The sequence below is a fragment of the Puma concolor genome, chromosome E1 (genome assembly GCF_028749965.1).
Source record: "Puma concolor isolate L17-30 chromosome E1, mPumCon1.1.hap2, whole genome shotgun sequence".
In the NCBI taxonomy this organism is placed as follows: Eukaryota; Metazoa; Chordata; class Mammalia; order Carnivora; family Felidae; genus Puma; species Puma concolor.
Window position 1 is genome coordinate 464295 of NC_141680.1, and position 7926 is coordinate 472220.

The following is a 7926-nucleotide window of genomic DNA, read 5'->3' on the forward strand; positions in this document are numbered from 1 at the left end:
ACAGCAATATTATTCCCTCCCGTAAAGGAATGAAGCAACACGGCGCGGCCGCAGGGAACAGTAAGTGGCTCCTCGGGAAGCTAACACAGACTCCACCTCTGCACACACGCCCGGAAATTGAAAGCGAAGCCTTGAGCCGACATTCCTGTTCCCGGGTTCATAGCAGCCTCTTCCCAGCAGCCCAAACGTGGAAGCAACCCGAGCGACCGCGGCCAGACGAATAAATAAACACGATGCAGTCTCTACGCAAAGGAATGGGCTCGGCCTCCCCAAGGGCGGGAATTCTGACACCTGCCACGACACGGACTGAACCTTGCAAGTCTTTATGCTGAGGGAAACAGGCTGCAGGACAAATACTCTCTTCTTTCCAAATAAACCCATTTTTGCTGGTAGAAACCGGTGGCGTTATATGTAAGGTAAACGGAACTAATCAGTAAGCGCACTCGCAGGACACGAGATCAACACACAAACACCACGTGCACATCGACACACTCCCGACGACCCGTCGGAGAGAGAAAGTAAGAGACGGTCCCATTTACAACCGCATCACAAGGAACGAAGGGCTGGGGGGGGGGGGGGTATATAAGCAAGGAGGTGACAGACCTGCTCTCTGAGGACAGGACACTGGGGGCAGAAACGGAGGAAGACGCACGGGGACGGAAAGCTACTCTGCGCTCCTGGAGGTGAAGGAACCGACCCTGTGACCACGTCCGTCCTGCCCGGAGCGACCTGCAGATGCGGGGCCGTCGCACCGAACTCCCCACGAAGCCGTCGCAGACCCGCACGCGGAGGCGGGACGGACCCCGCGCGGCCAGAGCGGCGGGAGCGCGAGCACCGCCCGGGCACCTGCTCCCGGGCCGCGAACCGCGTGAGGACGCGGCGGGAACCGAGTCGGTGCGGGGCAGGAACACGGACGCGCGGCCCCGGAGCGGGAAGACCCGACGGCCGCGCGCACAGCCCCGTGGGGGACACAGTGTTACCGCGCACGAAGCCGCGACGGGCCCCTTCCCCGCTGGGTCCCCTGAACACCGCCCCCCTCAGCGTCCCCGCTACGGAAGCTCCTCCTCCCCCGGCCTCGTTTTCTCCCCACCTGCTCCTTCCGCGGCGGGTCCTGAGGAGACCAGGTTCTTGTCGGTGTGGACGTGGGCCCACGTGCCCGGAAGCCTCAACAGCGGGTCCTGAGGAGACCCGTTCCCGTCTCTGTGGCCGCGGCCCCACATCCCCCGGAAGTCCCCCCAGCGGGTCCTGAAGAAGCGGAGCTCCTGTTCCGCAGGAGGCGGGCTGAATGCGCGTGCGCGCGCCGGCGTCGGGGAGCGGGGCTCGGACGCCCCCTGCAGGCGGTGGAGGTAGTGCAGGACACGCTGGGCTCACAGGTCCGAGGAGGCAGCGCCCTCTCTTGGCCGCCCGCTGAATCAATTACATTTTGGAAACTGGAACCGAAGTGGAGCCCACTTTCCCCAACTTCGCCAAAAATAGTTAAGAATCAACTAATTGGAAACCGTATGAAATGAAATGTACACACAAACTTTACAAGCTACAGCAAAATTCACTGGAAACTGTAGATAAATTTAAAATGCAAACACAAGGGGCAGCTCTTCCTGCCCGCTGGTCCTGTCCCTCTGCTTTAATAAAACCACCTTTTTCCACCAAAGATGTCTTGAAGAATTCTTTCTTGGTCGTGGGCTCCGGACCCTGCGAACCCCACTATCATCCTAAAGCCTCATCATTTATATGGCGCCCCTCGTGTGGGGCAATGAGTCTTTTCATCTGGACTCAGAGTCAGTGAAAACTTGAGTACTCTTTCCTTACTTTACCCTCATTTCAGGGCCTTTTGAGAAGTATTGTCTTATTGGAACACTTTCATGTTGGTCGCTCAGGCTGCCATCCTCTCAACCGTGGCTACTCTATGGGGAGGAGAAACCTGCCTTATGACTGGAAGTTACCACCCTGGCCAGAATGGTAACATCTGTAATGAACTAAGATTGACTATGGAGCATGACACCAATAAAAGCCCTTGGAAATGTTGGCCGTGTACCTTGCTTACAGAGTCCCCAGCAGCCTTACCAGGTGCATTAAGAATGTCACTTCCTGGCAGGTACAGGAACCTCAGCATACTTTGGGGACCTCATGAAGACGAATCTGCCGAAATCTGCAGGTATTGACAGCAGGTCTGACAGCAAGTACTTGGCTTGGCTTCTGGCCTAGAGAGGCTACTAAAATTTCAATCTAGAGGTTCCTTATGAAAGGTTCCAGCAAAATGAACTTTCAAAGATCTATATGATCAATCACTAGTCTTGCTGAGCTTATGTAAATAATTAAGCCACATATGTGAAAACTGGACTTGTTTTACAAACAAACTAGTCTTGATTTGGCTTCCTCTGTAAATGAGGGTTTTTAGAGAGAAAAACTGTTTCAATAATGCACCTTTGTGGATGTAAAATTCTTGTTCTGATAGTCTATAAATGTTGTTTGCCTAAGCTGGACAACTTGAGATATACTTGAAAAAAATTGTCACAATACCACAGATGTGGACAATCTTCTTGCTTGTTATTCTGTGCAGATAGTAACAGGACCCCATGGGCATATGATTGTTTAAACAACTAAAAATGGGATGGACTCCTCCAATAACTGCATATGGAAAGTGTTTTCTCACTGTAGACCTATCAATAGATAGACCAAAGTGGTTTTCTTAATTATTCACTTGAGGCTGGGTTAATTGATATGTCTCTAAATGAATATACAAGTCATAGCCTTCCTGAACCTGATCTGACAGTTACTAGAAACCCAACCCATATAAACCCAGGAGACATGATGCATTTAAAGGATTGGAAGTCTAATACAGCAGGAGTTTTAACCCCCCTTACGGGGTTGTATTATGTACTCCCACTGTAGTAAAATTAGAAGGTCATCCTTCATGGACTCACATATCAAGAATTAAACTTCAACCTTCCTCATAGGAATCTAGTATGCAAGCTGACATGCCTTCTTATTCCTGTGAACCAGTGGAAGGCCTCAAATCCCTCTTCAAATGACAGTAATGGACTGAAGGAAAATTACCAAGGGTTTGTTTGTTTTTTTTTATATTTAGGCTTCTCTTTCCCATAATATGAGCTTTATTTTGTTGTCTTTTCCTGTGTCTTCCTGCCTGGTGCCAAGCCTCCTTCACTGCCATAACTTCTAGGAGACAGAGGATCGTTTCTACTCAAGGAGGTTCATATATGTTGTCTACTTTGGATTGGCTGCCTCTGCCTGTGGTAACTCCTATATATAAATACCTTCCCCAAGTGACCAATGTTGATCCATAGGTAGGGACATCTCTATACCCCTACTCAGCAGGAAGAAGTTACAGAAGGAACCTGAAAGATTTTAAGGGTCAAAATTGCTCAGTGGGGAATGATATTGAAAACAAAGGCAGAAGGAAATGGCAGATAAAATTAAATTTCCTTATAACCTGCATCCCGTTGGCAAATACTTGAGGCAGGCAGAGTAAAATGTTTGTCCAGGAACTCCCTACTGTCTTAATGCTAATGCTTTGCTAGGGGGGAAAACAACCTTAGCTTGACAATAGCTAGGCCTCCAATATCCTGTGAGTCTTCTTTAGCATATGAAAATCTCACTGGAAACTTCCCCTGGACTTTACCTCCCCAAAGTATATAACCAGTCTCTCCTCATGGTCCCGGAGCAGCTCTTCCTGTCCACAGGTCCTGTTCCCGTGCTTTAATAAAATCACTGTTTTGCATGAAAAAATAAAGGAGGGAAGGAAGGAAGGAAGGAAGGAAGGAAGGAAGGAAGGAATAAAATGCAAACACAAAGGGCACTTGGGTGGCTCAGTCGGTTAAATGCCTCTTGACTTCCACTCAGGTCATGGTCTCATGATTGGTGAGATCGGCCCTACATTGGGCTCTGTGCAGACAGCGCCAATCTCTCAAAATAAATAAACATTAAAAAAAAAGTACAGACACAAATACCAATCCAAAAAAGAGAAAAATTGATAACACGGTCTTTATAAAATTAAAACTTCTACTCTGATAAACTGTGTTCAAAAAACCAAAAGACAAGCCACAAACTGGGAGAAAATACTTGCAAACCACATATCTGAATTCAGAATGTACCCTGATGCTAAACCCTAGCTCTCAAGGTCTTCTACCTCTAGGTTGGAACCCACAAACCTGTTACTCGGTCTAGTGCTCTCCCTAATGAGTCCTCTGGACAACTGCGTTCTCTTTGGATCTTCCACCACCCCAGCCTAAACACATTAACCATTATCTCCAATGACTCAAGGCTCCACCTAACTCCTATCCTCATTTCCTAAACCCTCATTCCCTAAACCATTACCACCTGATCCTTCTAATCACTCAACTAATAAGCAGTCATCCCCCAAACCTTCTAAACCCACACCCAATACTGTCATCCCCTTGCCACCTCAACAACCCTCACTCAAAACCTCTCAAACCCTCTCAAACCTTCACTCATCCGCCCTTAAACCATCACCTCCAAATTCTGAACCCACTAGCTGTCCCACACACCATCCACTGAACCTCCTAAACCCTCCCCCCACAAACACCCACCAGCTAACCCCCTCATCCACTCACCCACAAAAAATATTTCGTCTCAAACCCAATAACACTCTTCTTCCCACCTCCTCACATGAAAACACCCAAATCATAAGGGTGTGTGACCAAAAAGCCATATGCATAAACCCAAAACCATACACCATTAAACAATAGAATCCTAAAGCCACAATCTATAAACCGTGTACCATGATCCACACATCATGAACCAGAACCATAATCATAACCAAAGCCAACATAAATATTCATAGCAATACTATTCACAATTGGAAAACAGTACAAAATATGAAACATGCCACAAAGGGTAAATGAATATATAACATGGGGTAGATCCATAAACTGAAATGTTCTTCCAACATATCAAGAAGTGAAATAAATTGGGGCGCCTGGGTGGCGCAGTCGGTTAAGCGTCCGACTTCAACCAGGTCACGATCTCGCGGTCCGTGAGTTCGAGCCCCGCGTCAGGCTCTGGGCTGATGGCTCGGAGCCTGGAGCCTGTTTCCGATTCTGTGTCTCCCTCTCTCTCTGCCCCTCCCCCGTTCATGCTCTGTCTCTCTCTGTCCCAAAAATAAATAAAAAACGTTGAAAAAAAAAATTTAAAAAAAAAAAAAAAAAAAAAAAGAAGTGAAATAAATTTGTGCAGCTACTGAGGAAAACTTAATGGGAGTTCCTCAAAATCTTAAAAATAGAATTAATTGATATACTTCAGGGTATATACCCCAAATATTTGAAAGCAGGGACTCACTCTGTATTTCTTTCCCCAAATTCGTAGCACCATCATGCACAATAGTCAAAAGGCTAAGCTGACCAAAGTGTCCATTGAAAGGTGAATGGGTGGTGTATACACAATGGAATAGTACCCATCCATGCAAAGGACTAAAGTACTGATTCATATCACAATATGGATGAACCGTGAATTCACTATGCAAGGGTAATAATCCAATCACAGAAAAGAATATTACAAGATTCTACTTGTTTGGGGTATCCAAAATAATCAAATTCACGTACAAAAAGTAAAATATGGTTGCCAGGCAGAGGGGAAAGGGGAATGGGGAGTTAATGTTTAGTATACACAGACTTTCCCTTCGTCAAAATTTAAACATTCTCAAGGTGGAATGTGGTGATGTGTGCACAATGGGAATATATTTAGTGGCATACAACTGTAGACTTAAAATCTTTTAGGGGCGCCTGAGTAGCTCAGCCAGTTAAGTGCCCAGCTTCGGCTCAGGTCATGATTTCACAGTTCGTGGGTTCGAGCCTTGCATTGGGCTCTCTGCCAACAGCTCAAAGCCTGGGGCCTGCTTCAGATTCTGTCTCTCTCTCTCCGCCCTTCCACTACTCATGCTCTCTCTCTCTCTCTCTCTCTCTTTCTCTCTCTCTCCCTCCCTCTCAAAAATAAATAAACATTTAAAAAACTTTTTAAAAAATCTTTTAAATGGTCACTATTATGTTTTGTAAATTGAACCACAATTAAAGTCATGACTGAAGTAGTAAAACATGTCACAACATGAGCGAAGATTGAAAACATACTAAATTACAGAAGCCACACAGTAAAGGCTGCCCAGCCCTCTGTGATCTTTAGATCAATCATGGTTGTGAAGTGAGTGAAAGTCTCAAGAACAGTAAAGGGGGTCACAACAGGAGGAGTCATTGTCACAGAGTTCGGGCAGGTGATGACAGTTGAAATGACCTCTGGATTAGATTATAATGAGAAAACCATAATGATTTCCCTGTTTGGGAGTTCTATGACAGAGCCTGGGGAAGGTGTCCTGTTTTGAGTAAAAAAAAACAACAAATATGGCATAAGAAGTGGCAACTGTGTAAAATGACAGCTGGTGAAGCTGAGTGTAGCGATAAAGAGTATTTCTACTGCTACTGCAGACTTTCTATATGTTGGAAATTCATGGAAACTGCATTACTTCTCAAAACAACTATATTAGTAACATACCAGAAAAGCGTAGAACACATCAAACTTCGTGATGGAGGCCAAACCCTACTTGGACACAGCTCACAAGATGCAACATATTACTAAAGGACACTGTGGTAGAATTATATTAGTGGCCGCTATGCTGTAGATGTTGTGGATGACCTAGGATATGGTAGAAACATGCCATTTTGAGTTCCCATCTTCCACCACATCACTCCACCAAACAACAACAACAAAAAAAAAACAAAAGTTAAAACAAATAAACAAACTCAGTGAAATTGTAGGATACAAAAATCAAGATACAAAAATCATTACATTGGACAAACTCATAATGGACCATCAACAGAAGTTAAGAAAACAATTGGGAAAAAACTTTACCACAGACATGAAAAACCTATACCATGGAAATGATAAGACATTGATGAAGAAATGGAAAAATATTATGTGTTCCTGGATTATAAAGATGAATATTATAGAACTGTCCATTTTACCCAAAGTGATATACAGATGCAATGTAATCCCTCCTGATTAACATTCTAGTACCATTTTGCACTAGAACTAGAAAAATCCTAAAAGGTGTATGAAACCACAGAGGACCATGAATAACCAAAGTATCTGTATAAAGAAGAACAAACCGGGAGGCATCACATTCCTGATCTGAAACTATATTACAAATCTACAGTAACCAACAGTATGCTATGGGCTAAGAGACAGAAAGACCAATGGAGCAGAATGGAGAGCAGGAAGGGCATTGCAGGGGGCCCACTGACCCCAGGCCCACCACTGACCACAGAGCCCTGAGCATTGCCATGGCCTCTGAACACTTCTACAGCCGGCCCATCCCCAGAGCACCCAGGCCTGGAGTCTTAACCATGTGGCATCTTCCCTCAAAAACACAGGCTTAGAATGTCCGCACCACCCACTACAGCCCTCAAGTTTCCAGAAAGCCCACATATTCTGTTGGATATCTTCAGGCTGGAGGAGGATAAACCAAGAAAGTGACACCCCTTTGGAGTAAACGCTGAGAAGTCTGTCTTCCCCAACCCTATAAGTCCTTCCCTCTGGACCCCTGGACCCCTGGAGCTCAGGGCTGGTGAGCAGGGCTGGGCTGAGAGGCTGTCTTTGCATTGTTGTTGATCTTTCCTTCCTCAGATGTGTCTTGGAAGCTTGGAAATAAATGCTGAAATTGGCTTTTTCAAGCGTTTTCCTGAAACAGTGGTTGAGGCCAAAGATGTCTTGATGATGCCATGGATGGGCCCACAGTGGGGAGCAGTCAGAGATGGGGACAACTTGCTGCCCTCCGTGTCCCTGGACTGATGCCCCTCACTCACCTGGTAATAGAATCTCTCAGTATCTCCTGGTGGCAGGAGGAGGTGGGATGAGGGCGTCTAGGGGTTGTTCCAAAACCATGGACATCTCTCTACACCA

The 7926-nt window shown here is 46.0% G+C and overlaps 1 long non-coding RNA gene across 1 annotated transcript in view; it reads right to left on the bottom strand.

The window, feature by feature from the left end:
* Positions 1-1267, bottom strand: part of LOC147573942 (uncharacterized) — a 41630-nt gene extending 40363 nt beyond the window's left edge. The window contains exon 1 of the long non-coding RNA XR_015243764.1: positions 1091-1267. This is a non-coding gene — a long non-coding RNA (uncharacterized LOC147573942). The remainder of the gene's footprint in view (positions 1-1090) is intronic.
* Between the last annotated feature and the right edge of the window lie 6659 nt (positions 1268-7926).